An 18,553-nucleotide genomic window follows, 5' to 3' on the forward strand; every position below is an offset into this window, starting at 1 on the left:
CATCTGATTCTCAATGGAAATAGAAATTTTATTAATTAATAACGCCTTATGGATTAATTGGGATCGGATCAGTAAAAATGTTTAAGTTACTTATATAAACGGATTTCACTGTATCAGAAGTTCGACGGTATCATAGCTTCGTTTTAATGAGTTTATGTATAGGTAATTGATGAAGATATTTCTATGGCTTCATTATTATGTGACAAAATGTGGGTTTTCCCCCGCCCTAAACTTTTTTCATTGCATTTTTCCCGAAGCCCTAAAAGAATATTCATACACATATATTTATATTTTTAAAACAAATTTTCTCTTCACTGTTATGTTTAATCTTTAGCACCAGATCGGATAGGACGAAAAGTGTCAATAAATTCATGAATTATGTGATAAGACTTGAAAAAGCTTTTACACAATTTTATTATTCCATCATTCAGCCTGCGTCCTCTGTAAATATTAATTTGATATTAGGTACCTATCATATTGTAATCTTCTTCATTGTATTTCTTGAGTTGTTTTGTTGTTTTTGTTTTTTATCTTTATTTTTCTGAGAATCTCATTCCCTCCTTTTCAATTTCCTGGAAGGTCCTTGAAGATATTATAACAAAAAATGAGACATCACGCAAATAATCTGTATTTTTGTTTCATTAATTTTTATTGAATTTAATTTTTGCTGAACGTTTCTCTTGATGTTTTCTTTTAATCTGTTTAAATTATTGTATACGCGTATGTTTGAAGGTATTTGTGTGTATTTAAGTCTTTGAGTGGTTTTGTGTTTGTTAATCTCTTTAAGAGAATTTATTGTTAATTTAATTTAATATTTAATAGCGATGAAATTTCGGTTTAGTTAATATGCAAGCAATGTCTCCACTTAATAAGAGATGATTATGGTAAATATTTTCTATAATTTTATTACTTGAGATACGAGGTTTTTAATCGGGATTAATATAAATTTTGTCTCTTTCCCTATTTTGGGCTACAACAGGTCTTATAGTCAATGTCTACAAACTAGACCTTGTGTGTTTTTATGAGTTCGATCATTCCAGTTTTTCATTATTTTTTCCATAACAATTAAATATTGTTTTAAGAGTTGGTAAATTGTCGCCATAAGCTGATGACTTCACGTATCTTTTAAAGATGCATGTGGAATTCTCAAACCTAACTTAACAAGAAAGTCAATACAGTTCTTAACTGGTAAACCATATAACAACAAACATAGAAGCTTTTAATGCAGCTAAATAAACACTCTTGATAATAAAAATTAAGCAAAGATTTGAAATTTTGGGGTTTTATAGTTTTATTTATTCATCTGCATTTTAGTTTCTGAGAGAAAAAGAAATTCAGTTACAGTCGAATCCCTCTAAGTCAGACTTTTACGGGATGTTATAAAAAGTTTGAATTAGAAAGAGTTTTAAAAAAAAATCGATTTAGAGAGATTATTATTTGTTGTGTATTGAATATCAGAAAGATAACAATAAATAAATTAAATACATAAACAAAATCTTCTTACGGTGCCATAAAATAAGGCCAAATGAACTATGACCAACTTTCAAAAATTCAAAACTTTTGTGAAGTGTAATGCAGCCAATTTCCTACAGTTGGTCTAATTTCACTTAAGCAAAGTAAAATAAAGCCAAACTCGTTTTATTTCACTTTAAACAACCGTAAAAATAAATTGGGATAATTTCTCAAAATAATTTGGCCTTATTTCACTTCGTCAAAGAGCAGTATGACCAACTGCTGAAAGTTGGTCTAACTTGTCTTTTGTAAAGTGCAATAATGCCAATTTTTAACTTTGCCATAGGAATTTAATCGGTCCGATTTGTCAAATTGAAAATTTTGACATTTCTCGACGTATCAAAGGCCGAGATATGTCTGTCCTTGCGTATGTACGTGTACGTTCGCGAAATTTTGCTCAAGAACCAGTAAAGACATCGATTTTATAAAAAAGGATGGGATGCGACCAACACTGATAACTTCCCATCCCGTCTGTCGATTTGTTTTGCTTTAAAGTTTTAGGTTTGCGTCTTGGGTTAAAAAAGTTTTCAGTTGAATTATTCTTATAAATTTCAAAATTAATCTTATTCCAAAAATATGTTTGCTTGGTACCACGGTACAATATATAATATAAAATTTAACTCAGGTCTCTAGCGTTATTGTTTCGTGAGGTATTTAGGGATAACCATAATTTTCACTTTCGATGTCGATATCTCTACTGGCTCTTGAGCTATGGAAGACTTATCTTTAAAAATGTTTTATTTTGACTCTAGGTACCTTGACTGCTTCCTCTATCGAAGCCCCAATTTAGACAGAGTATCAACTTCTCGTGAATTTGATGCTTTGTCTGATTCCACCCAAAGAATTGTAAAGTCCTATCCTCGCTCTGAAATCGTTGTTACGGGCGATTTTAATGTACATAATTCTTCACGGCCTCAATATTCAGGCCAGACAACACCCGATGGAGTGTGTGTTGAAATATTCGCTGAGTTAAACCACCTAACTCAGCTGGTAAACGAGCCCAGTCGAATATCGGACGTGGTAGTTGTTGTTTCTTACCTCTGACCCTGATAAGTACATTGTTAGTGTTCTATCTCCTTAAGGCACATCTGATCTAACCATTGTGTTATATCAACAAATTTCTCTTGTAAAAACTGTTCAGTTAAAGAAAGAGCTCCTAAGAGAACCGTTTGGCAATACGAGAAATCCAACTGGGACAGTCTCAATAAATACTTCAGGATAGTGACGTTGACACAAATTTAATTTTTCTGGGAATGTGAAATTTTATCCCGAGAAGGGTTAAAAGCATCAGACCTAAGGAAAACGAATGGTTTGATGCGAGCTGTATTTGACGGATAAAATTTGTACATGAACAAAAATAACGGCAAAAAATACTGTAATGTCCCAAAGGCTCTACGTCCCTTCTTTCCAAGGTCATGGATACGCTGATTAATTATCACCTCAAGAAATATCTTGAAGATCGAAAACTTTTTGACGACCGTCAGTACGGCTTTCGAAGCAATTGGTCCACTGGTGATCTCATAGTTCATCTCACCGAACAGTGGAACAAATCCTTACATCGCTTTGGAGGAAGTAAGATTATTGCATTTGATATTTCAAAAGCATTTGATAGGGTTTGGCATCAGGCTTTCTTATCGAAAATGCGTGCTTTCGGTTTTCATGAATCCCTGCTTCATTGGATTAGTAATTACCTTTCGGATCATGTTATTAATACATACATTAATACATGTGGTATTGGATGGATTCAAGTCTGAAATCCTCAAATCAAGGCACTGGGCTATCTCCAACACTCTTTCTTATTTGTATTAATGAGCTCCTCTCTGCCTTTTCTAATCCAATACATTGTATCGCTGACGATATTACTCTTAGCTTTTCATATTTGTTTTCAGACTCACATCCCTCTTCTTCGGATGTGGAATTCCAACGACAAAATATGATAAGCAGTATTGTACAACGGGGAATAAGAAAGCGCGTGGAATTTAATGCTTCGAAAACCCAATGCTATCTCGTATCATTAAAGCGAGATATACACTCCTTGCCATTATCCATGGATGGGTACTTGCATTGAGGAGACTGAACATCTCGATATTCTCAGTATGTGCATCACCAACCACCACGCGATGTAGCCAAAAATGCCGCAAGGTGTTTGGGTTTCCTTAGGCGATGCAAGAAATGTTTTACACTTTCTGATCTTAATGTTATCTACAAGACTTATATTCGTCCAAAGCTTGAGTATAACTCCCATCTCTGGGCATGTGCCCCTGGAACTTACTTAAGCCTCTTTGATAGTGACCATTTAAATTGATAGGTGATAATATCATCATAATTTAATTCACTTTGCTTGAACATCGTCGTTCCACTACCGTTATTTTAACGGTTTATGCTCCAGTGAAATAGCCAGCTGCATTCCTATCCATAAACAGTTCAACCTTAATACTCGCACTCGAGTCCAACTTCAGCCGTATTGTCAAATACAGAGATTCGTTCTGTAGCCGTACTACGTGAATGTGGAATACTTCACCACACTCTGTCTTTTCCAGTCACTAAAATATTCAGGAATTCAAAACCAATGTGTACCGACATCCCCTTTTAAACCCTCTCTCCTCTTCATAGTGCTCACACTGAACAAAAGGATACTATCTGATTTGCCTTTCCAAAAATCGTAAGCTGTCTGCAAATTTCGCGGCTTCACGCTTACAGCTAAACTATTGCCACGACTACTTTCGAACTATTTGAAAACAGCTTTGTCAACTCTTTCATACTCACAAGGTGACCACTACCATTAGCAAAATCTGGCCAAATTATTAATTTTTCTCTTTCAGTCCGTAGCAATTAGAAATTTTAATTTTCTTTTCTAACTCCTTCTCAAGTCCTTTAATTAAATTTTCTTCTGGCCATAATTTTTATCCAAGCAAATAGTCCAAGAAACTAAAGAATCTGTTCGAGTTAGAACGAATGTCGGCTTAGATGCTATTCGCCTTATACAAGGATAAGCCTTGGTTTTTGTATGGAAAATTAAATAGTAGAAAAATTCGACTTAGAGAGATTCGACAGTATTTTTTTAATTTTGGGCCACCTTCACTTTTACGCCTTTAATTGTCTTCTTAATGTGTCGTTTTTTTCATTCTTGGAAATAAGATCGTATTTCACATAGGAGATGTTAAATGCTCCCTGGCACGTGTTAATGTTAACCGTTTTCAATAAAATTTTACTCAGAATTGTATCATTATCATCCACTTTGACTTTCTAATTGTTACGTTCCAATTAACCGTCATGAATTTAAGAAGAAACGCAAAGCTTTAATTTAACAAGTATAAAAATAAGCAAAAAATAAAACATTAGCTTTTTTGAGCACCGTAACATTATTTAAAGATTAAATATTTAAGGAAATTTTTCATCATCACCCCCCTTGAATGAAATGAAATTCAAAACCTGAGGGTTAATTGCATTTTTAAATTTTAAATAAAGATGAAGATAAAGATATATATGCATAGATACTGGAACGTAAAGAGATACATTTTATATGCGAATAGGACTCTTCAAAAGAATTTATGCTACTTAAATTGGCTTCTTTTTCATCAAAAGGGTTTTTGTATTTTGTGGGACTATGGTTGCTGGTTGATTTTTGACTTGGTTAATGTAATGTAAGGAATAAAATTAGCATACAAAATATTTATGGTCATGATTGTCATACTTTCATTTTAATGATAATAATGGCAGGATATTTGAAAGAGATTTTACCCAAGGACATCTCTTTTTCATTTATTTTCTTTTTGCAGAAATCATATTCTTTCTTTTTTTTCCGATTAAAATTCAGCCAGTATAATGATTTCTATTTATTTAATGGAAGGATTTTCAATAGAATTCAAGAAAAATGGTCTGTAATAATTGGGAATGATGTAACTTGGAATTCGATGATATACAAATTCGGTAGAATCAATGTACTTCAAACTGATAAAACTAATTAATGAAATAAAAACTTTGAAAATGGATTCCAAAAACTGGATCCAACATCCTCAAACAAATGTTAAACATATCAATGTCCTTCTTTTTGAAACAATATCTATATTTCATATATGTACGTTTAATAAAACCTTTACACAAAAATGGATGAAGTGTCTACCTTATGCTACATAAAATACTCATTCAAGGGTTCTTTTTTGTTTTGACAAGTTCCATGATTTCCCACAAACCAAACCGATTTATATATTTTTTAAGTTCTCGTAAAGAGTTTTTAACAATTGTGGTTGGGAACATGATTGAATTTTGTTGGTCAGTTTAGTGTATGTTCGTGACATTTAGGACAGCTTATACCCTATCCACTTAAAATGAGACATAATATCATCCTCTTCACAATGTCAAAAACAGAAATATGAACTACACTTTATATACTTACATTATGTTACTTTTTAAATACAATTCCCAAACCATTTTAAAACCGACCTAATATTCACCGGAAATAGAGTAGTTATGAATGTAGATATGAGTATCAGAAGATTTGTCACAAAAACAAAAATTGTGGTTTGGTTTGCTTTTTTTTTAATTTAGTTAAAATGGAAAACTGAGTTTTTAAATCCATTGTAAACTTGAAAAAAAAAATGTATATAAGTGATTGAGGAAACTACTTATAATTTATTGCGGATACTTGTAGTCTCGAATTTTCAACTGTTTCTGTTTTTTTTTTCAAACCACAAAATATATGTAATTATTTTGTGTCTAATTATCTTATGATTAACTTTAGTATTGTCAAAACGAAAATTAATCCATGATAATTTATGCAAACAATCGGTTGAATAATTTGATTGAAATGAGTTGATTTAGTGCCGGAAGGGATATTTAATTACCAGGATTCTATTACACAAGTCAACATCAAAATTTGTCCCTGTGATATGAATTAGTTATTTGGGGAAAAACAATTAATTTGTTTGTTTTTGTAGTGAGGATTAAAATTATTTAATTATTTGTAAGGAAAAACACTTTTTTGAATCATACTTCTGTTACTAGGGTTGTTAAGAAAACAATAGCAAGGACTTGTAATTTTGAATAGGTTCAAGAATCAGAAGCGCATCAAACATTCATAGTTGTCTAAATCCCAAGGAAAAATTAAATGTACCCATATTTTTCACCTTTGAAGACGTTTTTCTGCTATCAACACAAGAAAAATCTAACTTCAAGAGTTATTTGGGTATTTTCCTATTCTTTAATAATACAAAGATTCGAAAAACTGTAAAATTATAACAATTAAGTAGTTTTTTTACTTATAAATTTACGTACATACAATTTGAAAACTAGGGCCTAGTGACTTAAAACTCTCAACTCTTAAACATGTATTCAGAATAAACTCCACAAAAGGTTAACATGAGTACCATTCCAATAGATATAAAAAAGGCTTGGATACGAACCACACATATAATTTCCAATCCCGTCTGCCGATGTGTCTTGCTTAAAAGGTTTGTAGGTTTACGTGTTTTGTTAAGAAAGTTCTCTGTTGAATTATTCTAAAAAGTTTAAAAATTACTAACAATATTTTGCATCTGATGAAATAGTTTGATTTCAAAATCTGTTTCTATTTTTAGTTGAAAACCCATTTTTAGCAATTTTCGAAGAATTTCTTAAAAGTTTGTATTTCTTATATAAACAAATACAAATTGGATAAATCGAAAGCAAATTACTTTGGGATTCTCAGAAATACTACAATTTTGTTTATTAACATACCCACCGAGTGTTCGAAAAATCGTCGTCCACCGCCTGTTGTTCAAGTACCCATTCGACGTATCTACGACGCGACGTTTTGAATGGTCAGCTGACTTCAGTTGTTCTGTAAGCTTGACTTTATATGGATGAAGGTGCAGATCCAAATGCAAATACGAAATAATGTGCCTTAAGACAGTCCTAATTCCTGAGAATGACAAGGAATCGACACATTCGGGTCCTCGACAACACTTTCACTTACAACTTTGATATTTTCAGTGGTACGATTGAAACGAAGATTTTTAATTTTTAAGTTTTTCACAAATTTACTTTAGGTTTGGAAAATAAACAATAATATTTATATCATTATATTATTAAGTACATTTTCTTAAGTTCATAACGAAACTCCTCTATATGGTAGTGGGTTTTGGTTAAAAATAAGACTCAGTAATAAAATTACGAATTAATCCATATTCATCAATTAAGGAGATACAATGTCGGTGGACAAAAACCATTCCTTAGAACAAACCCCACTGACAAACAATATGCGAACGATAGATTGATAATTTTATGAATTATTTCTTTAATATGAACAAAAAATGCATATTACATTTCAAAAATAATTGCGTTATTTGAATAAACTGGTCCTGAGATACCTCACTCTTTAAACCTCTGTATATATTCATAAAATTGTTCCTACCCATATCCCATAAATAGTCACCATGACCATAGACCTAAATTAAAATTTTGCATTTAAGACCCGTCTCATTGCAATGTCTCGTGTCGTCGACTATTGGTTTCCATAGAAACCCTAAATAGCCATTTGAGTTTATTTTTCTTCATCCTGAATAAAATATTCAAACAATATCAAATCTATATAACTTTGTATATTGCCGACCATGGTGCTTACCAATTAATTTTCCAGTCATCAATTCCGAAAGCTAACCATAACAAGATAACATTTACAAGTGTATACAGTGTTCATTCCGCTTCAATGGAGAAACGAAAATAAAAGCCACCCAACTTCCATCTCTAACCATCTGTAGCGAATCTGCCTCCATGCACGCCCAATGCTGCCGCACCGCGCGCCGTCTTGCCGCAATACTACCCGAAGTTTCGTGTCTTGTGTTCCCTAAATTCTTCGCTTAACCAGAAATACTTCAGCCATCAAGTGGTATTTCTGTGAGTCTTACTCTAGGTTCTCTGTACACATAGCACTCTACAACCACCTGAAACTGAAAGTTCCTCCAATCAGCGTTGACTTTTGTCTTGATTCCTTGTTTCAATGAAGTACCTATGTATAGTTAGTACTCTACAACAACTGTCTTGAGCTTGCCTGCCTTACCTAACCCACTTCAAAAAAGAGCTCTACATGGAGAAAATCACTGTACACAAACAACACGGTAAATAACACTGTCGTTTATCTAAAAGTTGATTTAACCGAACAGTCTGTCTGTCACCTGATGCTGCTGATTCTCCTGGATGCTCCTGATAGTCCTGATGCTGCTGCCACCCTCACCCCCACCCAGCTCCAACCCAATCTCCAAACAACAAAAACTGTGACTGTGACATTAAATTAAAACGAAAACAACACACTCACGTTTTGTATGTTTTTGTTCCTTGTGTTGTTTACCTCTTTTTTATCTTCACGGTTCATAATGAGATATAGGCCCCCAGGCTCGAATAAGATGAATTTGCCTCCACAAAATAATAACACATTATTGTTGAGAAACAAAATACGAGCATAACTGAGCTAGGGGTGTATTATCATCATATCACCCTCCATTAAGGAGGGGGAGATAATATTTAAAAATATTTGTTTTTTAGACAACAGCTACATTTCTTACTCATTTACTTGTAATGAAGAAGTCTGCTTTTTTCTGAGTTAAGTTATTAAGAAAATGGATATATTTGAGGACCTTACAAAGTTTTTGGAAACATTTTGAGCAACACACAAAATATTGTTAATGTTTTTCAATTTATTTTTGAAGAAGACTTGTTTGATTCATCCTTGGCGATCCACTTCCTAAGTTCAATGGATTATTTTTCTTCTTCTTACTTATAGCAGTGAGTTTGCAACTTCCATGTAAGTTCCTTTAACAGTATCACTTTAACACTTTAAACTTGAATTTAATTTTATTTTTAAATTATGAGTTATTGGAACGCGTCCATCGAGAGTATGTATTTTTATTATTCCCTCACTAATTCGAATTGACGTTAACAAAATAAACTGACGTAACGCCCAGGAAAAAGTTGACTTTTTATTACGGACAGGCGTTTCAATAAATTAATTCAAGTCACATCTCCTTTCTAATCATTGGAAAATTATCCCGTCCCACTATTAAGGAGGCGTAAGCTTATCAGGGATATCAATGGAAAATAATAACCGAAAGAAAAACTAATAAAAATGTACCTTGCATTTGTTATTTTATGAGCTCTTACGCCAGGGCCTTCTATAAAAAAAATATTAGATTTTTTCAAAGCATGGATATGAGGGGGAATATAAATTTAAGCTACGAGTGGGTTTCTGTCGGATACATTTGACTTATACCAGTTTTGTGTGTGTAGCTCTCATTGAAATTCCCCAAAATTAACAATTAAATTTGACGAGCTTGAAGGTTACCTTAAAGTATAATTTTATGTTGTGACCCACCAGAACTCTAAAGATGGGATTGTTTAACAAAATTCGTAAATGATCAGGGCTCAGTGACGTGAAGGTTCAACAATTCCTGTGTGCGAATAACGCCAGGAATGAAATGGTTCTACAGTATTATAACTATGATAACATTGAAATGTTCAAAATATTCTCCAAGGAAATCAATACATTTTTTTGAGCGTTTCAATGAATTCTAGAATCAATTCTTCACAGTATAGGGATATTTAAAACAAGATTTTCATCAGTGAACCTATTGCTACGAAAGCCGTATTGTCTCTTGGGCGTTGCAGGCCTTCCTAGCCTGTTGGACTTTTTCCGGCGTTTCTCAGAAGATTTGGCTTTATAGCAACGAAAGTCCTATTAACCTCTTTACAGCTCTTATCAAACCATGAGTTTTGAGGGGATAAATGTACTCATTCCCAATAGAATGAAACTTGTGATCATATCAGCGCTAACGTCAACGTCACTATTTAGGGAAAATAGTGACAAGTTAAAGATCCTGAAGTAATTATTGAGACTGTCCCATTTGGCTTTCTCGTATTGTCAAACGGTTCTCTTAGGAGCACTTTCTTTAACTGGAGAGTTTTTACAGGAGAAATTTGCTGATATGACAAAATGGTCAGATGTGCCTAGAAGAGATAGAACACTAATGGTGTAGATAACTTATCAAGTCAAGAGTGTATTCTGCTTGGCCTATACCACGTGATATTCGACTGGGCTCGATGGCCAGCTGAGTTAGGTGGTTCAACTCAGCGAAGATCTCAGCACACACTCCTTCTGGTGTTGTCTGGCCCGATTGTTGAAGCCATGAAGAATTGTGTACTTTGAAATTGGTTTACAGTAGGCTTTGCTTCGCAGTTTGTCATCAAATTTTACTCAGCATCCATTGATTATGGCATAACCAAATGAACACGGACGAACTTTACAAACTAGGATTAAATTATTTATACTAAGATTCCACAATGCTATATTCGGGCTTCTCAATCACAAGAGCAAATTGAGGCAGTTCGAAAAACGGCTCGTTTGGCAATGCAAAATCGTCGAGCGAACAACAGAAGTCAACAAATAGATAATTTGCGACTCAGAACAAGAGATTTATAAAGTGCTGATTTGAATCGAAAAGCGTTTCGATACAATTGCAGCAATGATAAGAGCTTGCATCCTAGCATTGGGCAAATAGGCATTGTTTGCAGTATTGCGCTGTATTAAAGTTTTCCGGAGAAACGCCCGGATAATGCTGCCTCAGTGGTAAAGTGATATTGCCATTAATGACTCCATCACCTGAGCCATTGTATTCATTGATTTGTGGCGAAACAAATAAAATGGGCATTAGAAGCAATAAACCGAACATTGAAACATTTCCAGTAATTCCAAGATCTACGGCTTCAGCGAAATAAACGCTTGTCTCAAATCGTGGAATCTATGGCGCTATGTGAAGAAACTGAAGCTGATAACAAACACAAGAATTGCATTGCTTAATGATACATCTGCTGGAGAATTTCTGTGCAATTGATGACTATCGGTAATATTCAAATACCTATCGATGAATCGAGCGGATTGATATCATTTCCAAATAATATTTGGAATTTTGTCTCATCAAAAGACGATTTTATCAACAATGTATTGCAAGAATAATGAATGGTTGAGTGAGAGAGCAGTTTTAGCGGCTAAGAATAAAGTTGTACATCACCTGAAGATCATTGGAACAACGCATTCATTTAAATCTATTGATTGCGTTACCAATGAATATGAAGACACCTGGCTTATAACCGCACAATTAACGCCTAAAGTTGGCTCCGTACTCTGTAGTAATCATGCTTCGAAACATAAACCAACCAAAATTGAGCAACGATACGCTTTTGGTGGTTAGAAAACTGATGTACAATGTAATTTACGTGATCACAATCAACAAATCACAAGGCCAATCATTAAAAATTTGTGTTTTGAATCTAGAACAGCCACGTTTTTCCCATTGTCAACGACGCATAGTGCAATATGTAATTCAATTAGGAATTAGTTTAACGAACGTTGTTCTTTTGCTGCTTTTGGGATATTTACATATATTCTTGTAGTTCCCGTTTAAACCACAATTCTAGAGCATCCCAATTAAATTCACTTCAAAAACTACGTAGATTTCTTTAATTTATTAAGATCTTAAATTTGTTTGCATTCAATAGAAAATCAATTTGGAAATAAAAATAATAGATGAAATTAAGGACTAGTTTCAAGAATTACAAGGCAACTTAGTATCAAATTGGTAATCTCTTACTGAAGGTTTATCTCTAAAGAACCTGAATATTCTCTATGTAAAAATCTTATGAAAGTAATTTAAAGTACTAAAGTTTTTCTAAATTTTAATTTTTTTGAAAACGTTTACGATTATTAATAAGATTTTTTTTGGTTTTGACAGAAACACGTTTTTTGGTGAACATCGTGAGAATACTATAGAAAATCTTTACTTATAAAACCTTAAGGGCTCATGTGTTTCCCTAGAACGTCCATTGCTTATAAATTGATGAATTTGCGCGGTGCGATTGGTAATGGACGGTTCTTTGTCCAGTCCTCAGTTAAAATAGTTATTTTTCCAACAAAGTGTAAAACAGTAAGCAGTAAAATGCAAATTTCATTTCTAAAAATAAATAATTAAAAATATAAGGGGTGTCGCATCCACTTCAATTCAAGAGAATTCCTATGCAAATTAATAAAATACCTTTCCAGGATATCCGCTTTTGGCTTCCTAATAATATGGCTTTGTCATGAAACGCAGATTTAAGCTCGTCAATTCATTTCAATTCACAAAAATGGCAATTTTTTAAACAGCAATGTCAAAAATCGCCTATAACCATTCAATTTACCAGTCCCGGAAATATAAAGCCCAGCCTCATTTTTTGAGGGTTGTTATATTAGACTGTAAGCAATAACTTTACCTTTACCATTTTAAACCACAACCACCCAAAATGGGAAGTCCACAGTGGGACATAGTGCATTAAGTGTGAGTACAAGTCGAAAATAATGTCAATAAGACTAATTCTGTTATCAGTATTTACTTAACAGTTTTCTACACATTGCATGATTTGTGTACACATTCTTGAGCTTACTAAAATTTGAAAATATTGTTCGTTAAACAATATTTCTTTTTTTATCTGCAATATTTAACTGGATTTTGTGGCCCTTTGCCCTATAGTGTGACAGTGCTGATGGAAGTTTATGAAACTTCCACATAATTTTGTATTTCTCGGATAGTGAATCACAGAATATGCTAAATCAGACACGATATATTTTGCGGCGGTATTATTGCGGAAGGAAAGGACTCACAAAATGCTGGTTGTGGTTTTTTTAGGATTTAATTAGCGTTTTACACGCTTTACATGTTTCACCACATTACACCAAAAGCACACAACATACAAGTACGAATACATATGTATTAACTAAACTACATATTTGTATAATTTTCTATTAAATGGGAAATGTTAGATGATGGGGTTATGGGGGAAAATTTGTTTTCATTATGTTTTATGTTATATGAGTTAATTGCTTCGTCACCAACAACGTTATCAAAAAAGGGCTATACGTCTAAACACATGCAAATGTTATGGATGTACATATAAATTTACAATTTTATTCACTCACGGAAATTGTATGCATTTTAGAAACTTATAACTGCAATTAGTTTGTGGTGGGCACAGAACAAGTGCGGATTGCTATTTTCACACCAAATCAGTGTTGGTAAAGCAACACATTAAATTGACATAACCATGATTGCGCTATGTTGGTCTCTTTATTGATGACAAATGAGAATTGATATTAAAATTATATTAGAAGTAAAAAAGGGTTGGGGGGGTTAAAACTTTTACATTAACCTAATTTGATTACATTCGAGTATCGCATAGAGAAGAAATTTGAACCTTTGCAGCATTTGAATCGGGATTGTGTTCAAATCGCACAAATTAAATTTATACCACAACTATTCGATGAAAGGATATAATGTAACAAGGTCGCCTTAAGAACAAAAAAGGGCGTAGCACCAAATTTAAATACTTCAATTAAATATTATCTGTGTTAGAATATCATACATTTTTTTCATTAAAGTGTAATAAATCCAACACTGAAAAATTGAGGTGTCACTTTTACTTTCCATTTAAATATGCGAATAACGTTACTTTAGCGGTTTCAGGAAAGCTTCTTAACACTCTCCAAGAACTCCTACAAAATGCGTTACTCAAACTAATAATTTGGGCTGATCAGTGTGGACTGGGTGACAACCCACACAAAACCGAATCAGTTCTTTTTTCGATTAAATACAAAATTCCATATGTTAAAAATCCCTATATTAACGAAATCCAATTAAAGTTGGTCTCAGGCGAGGATAAGTACCTGAATAATACTTTAGACAAAAATTGGAAACACAATTCAGAAGAAAGATTCAAAAATCTAAAACAAAGCTGTTTTTTCCTTCAAAGAAGCTATTGATAGCAAATAGGTCTTACAATTCCGAACTACGCATAAAAAACATTATTTCTGCATCGGTATATGTTACGTGGGGTGTCCCGCAAGGAAGCCATCTTAGTCCTCTTCTTTTGTTTTTGTTTATAAACGACATTCTCGATAAGTTTTGTACGCAGATGATCTTAAGGTATTTCGTTGTTTAAAATCAAAACATGATTGTTTTCTTCTGCAACAAGATCTTGATCTTTTATCGGACTGGTGTTTAGCTAACTGTTTACATTAGAAAGTCTTCAAATGCCAAAGCATAACGTTTTCTCGAAACCCTCGTCCGACTAATTTTATCTTTAAAATCAATCATATGCCAAAGATATTGGTGTGATTTTTATTAAAAAAAACTTTGTAAAGCAGTTTTCCGATCCACACACCTTAAAGAGTTTATATTTTGCGTTTGTAAGGTCTTATGTTATTTGTAATCATTCATATTTTCTTCAATCATTTAGAATCCAAAAGAACCAAAAAGGATTTACAAGAGTTGTAGTGAAAAGACTTCAATGGGACATAGATCTTTCTACATATGAAACCAGATGTAAATTACTTGGTATTTTGCTTCTTAACATTCGTAGAAAGTTTTCAGAGGTTATGTTCATTCGTGACATATATAGCAGATCATATTGGTTGTTCACAAATTTTAGCTCTAATTGGGATTTATATTCCTGCGAGATTGCTTCAAAACCAACCGTTTTTTAATGTTCCATATCATTGAACTGTGTATGCTTCCAATGAACTTATATCCAGTTATTTAAGAGAAACAAATACTGTTTACAACATGATTGATTTCAAATAATATTTCTTGTAGAACTAGTCCTTTGCAATCAAAACACCCTAAAGTCATTTAAATTAGCCAACACGAGCCCAATCTTCACGTTTTCGTTGTCAAAAACCAAGAATTAATTTATGAAATGTTACATTAACATACCTATTGAATTATATGATGTGAAGGCTTCAATAATTCTAGTTTTTTTTATTGAAATAATGTAATTTAAAAATATGTGTAATAATATCAAAAAAATTGATTTTTGAAATCTACTTCTACTACTTGGCGCAGTTAAAAGCAAAAGAATTAAAATTGCTTATTCAGAAGCATCCAACGTAATTTTTTTAAAAGTGTTCTGCGAGTTGAGAGAGTTCTTAAGAGCTCTTTTCAAAATTGTATATTTTAATTTTTGTATTTATTGGAAAAAAAAAAGAATAAAATTCCATTCTTATTATGAATTATTCAACAAATTGATGATGTTGGTGATATGCATTCCTTTCATCCAAATTATTGTTAATTTAATTTGGATTGAGTTAATTTATTGACCAATTTGTATAATTATTGTGAATGATGGAAATATAGTTTTCCGTCGGCTTTTTTGTTTCTCCAAATATATCAATCATTTAAAAGTGTGTGTAAATGTATGTATGTATTGCTTATGAAAATAGTTAAAATTCTTTTTATAAAATGTTAAGGGCGCATAAATCAACGCAGTTTAGGCTTAGAGGCCATACTTTTATCTATTTTATTTAAAAATATTAATTAATGATGTGACAAAAATATAATACCAAAGCCCAGATGCATATATTTCACAGGTATAAAACTATAACTAACGAAACTTTCTTATCGAGAAATAACAACTTATAATGTGATAAATTATTCAACAATAAACCCTTTCCCTAAATCATGGGACCATACGTTAGAATTATAAAAGTTTACTATAATCCCTATCGAGGTATAGCTCTATTCCTCCTCTCTTATAAAATTATTAATGCCTTTTTCTTTTCTAAAATTAGAAAATTAAGATTCCTGCGATAAACCATAATTCATTCTATAAAATTCCAGCTAAGGCTTTTATCAAAGAAAAAATGAAACGTCTGTTTTCTTTACCTTTTCTCATTAGCAAAAACAATATTGAAAACCACCTTCCAGCAGCAGAAACAACGTTTCTTACTTTATCAATAAATTAATATTTATACTTTTTTATTCCTAAGCAGTCCTTTTCAAGTTTGACAGTTTGTTACATAATTAATGCTTTGATTGATCGTATCGAAGAACCTATAAATATCAATTCTGATATATGTACAAAAAACACATTCCCGAAAATCACGAGACATTGATGTGTCTATACGTTTATTTGACTCCTGACATCACCTCCGGAGCTCATAGTTATGTATGTGTCTATGAATATAAATACATACAAATGTATAATATCCTTTTTGGGCAACACCACAGACACGCGTATACACAAGGCTGAAACAATTTGAAAAAGGACACAAAAGAAAAACATTTAATTGACTGGTGATTGTAAGTTTTTATTTGAGTTTATCTGTTTAAGCCTAGTACGCTGCTGATGCGAAACGAAATTTCCCATACAAAAATGACATGACGAAATCATAAACGAAAAATTTCGCTGTGCTTTTCGTTTTTCAGTACGCTGCTGAACAACGAAATGTGTCATTTTAGTGGATAGCTGTACTAGATTTTTTAGTACAATTCTCCACTCTTTTCGTTCTCAATTTAATTGCCCGGTATATTAATTGCTTGCGAAATTTTGACGTTTAATTTATTTATTGGAAAAAATTGTTTACAAATCAAAATTGAAAATTGTTTACTCGTGACTTTCGGTGTTTTTGTTTTTTGTTTTCCACAGCTGACAGAACTCTACACAAATATTTTTCCGTTGTGGTTTTCGTTTTAATTTCGCTCTACACTTGGAGACCACCGAAAAATTTCGTTTCGCATCAGCAGCGTACTAGGCTTTAGGTATAAGTTGTTTTCCCGGGAAATAAGAAGTTTTGCGTTTTGCTGAATTAATGAGACAGTTGTTGTGTGTTTCTATTGGTATTAGTGAGTGTGTTAAATTGTTTTGTAGTTTCTAGTATTTTTCGCGACAGATATTTAAATTGAAAAATCACTTGAATTTCACAAATGGTTTTTAAATGAATTTAAGTGACTTTTAAGGAACACAGGAGGTCATTATTATTGAAATCTTTTTACATTTTTTTTAAATAATAACTCAAAGCTTAAATTTTAAATTCAGCTAATGTGTAAGCTAATTCCATCAAATAAATAAATAAATAAATAAATAATGTCTCAAGAAAAATGTCAAAGTATCAAATTAATTTCCAAATGCTTCCATTCAAAAGAAAATGAAAATTGCTTAGTTTTTAATTAATGTCGAGTACTTGTTTTTAAGACTATTAAATTTGTGGTTCAAATCAATATTTTTAGAATGTCCTTAATTTTGTGCTACAGCACAACAGTGTTTTTGCATTGAATTTACAAGGCGTTGACATTATTCAACAAGACTTTGAGTCCCTGCTATTTCTGTACCGAGATTCTTCCGTCGTTACGTCAGCCCAAAGATTTTCAATCGATTAAAAGTCTTATGAAAGTGAAGGCCACTCAATGGCATATAATCTTTTATCCAAACACCATTTCTTGTTTAATCCGCTGGCATATTTCGTATTACTTTCCTGTTAAAAGACTATACTTCAACACCATCTGCTTTGAACAAAAGGCAATATTTGATCCTTCAGTATTTTAATATAAGCATGGCTATCCATAATACAGTTTATTAAAACTTGGGGATCATTATACTAGACCCCTAATTTTACTGATGTGTAATTGAGAGTTCAATGTTTGCAGACCTTCCATAAAAGTGTCATCACATGTTTTTCATACCATCTCTTACGACTGAGTAAAAAACACAAGTTTTCAAATTAAAAATCAAAAAATCAATTGTTATATATCAAAAAGAGAGACAGATCATATATTCAGGTTCTTAAGAAGAAACCTTAAATGAGGCAACGATAATTTGATATAAGATTGCCTATAAATTCATACAGCTCGACTTCAATTCAATCTTATTACTTGTCGAACTCGATATTTTATTAAACCATTAAATTCTGATGGTAGAAAAATCTAAAAAAAATTGCCAGTCCATCTGTCCTCGCCCCTGCAGCCCAAAACAATGCGTCGATTGACTTCAAATTTAGAAATTAAGGTTTTGAGTATAAAACATATTTTTGTATTCCTACAGAAGGATACCCCCATAGACCCGTATTTTGTTTTCAAGAACTAATGAATTGATTGCAATAATTTGTCTACATTAGTTTTTTTTATTGTCTCAATAGTATTTGAAGATTAAAAATGTCATTGGATTTATAAAACCTAAAAAATATTAGGTACATTTTTTTTTTTAATTCGAT

General features: G+C 32.4%; 1 protein-coding gene across 4 annotated transcripts in view; it reads left to right on the forward strand.

Moving 5' to 3' along the window:
• The window catches only part of LOC129939701 (octopamine receptor beta-3R), a 195,794-nt gene that overhangs the window by 43,166 nt on the left and 134,075 nt on the right, over positions 1-18,553 (forward strand). The window contains exon 1 of one of the 4 annotated variants that reach the window (XM_056047810.1): positions 16,342-16,646. The exons of the other annotated variants lie outside the window; for them this stretch is intronic. The gene's annotated coding sequence lies outside the window, so the exon portion shown is untranslated. Of the gene's footprint in view, positions 1-16,341; positions 16,647-18,553 lie in introns of those variants that run through there. 4 annotated transcript variants of the gene reach the window in all.

The sequence above is a fragment of the Eupeodes corollae genome, chromosome 1 (genome assembly GCF_945859685.1).
Source record: "Eupeodes corollae chromosome 1, idEupCoro1.1, whole genome shotgun sequence".
Classification (NCBI taxonomy): Eukaryota; Metazoa; Arthropoda; class Insecta; order Diptera; family Syrphidae; genus Eupeodes; species Eupeodes corollae.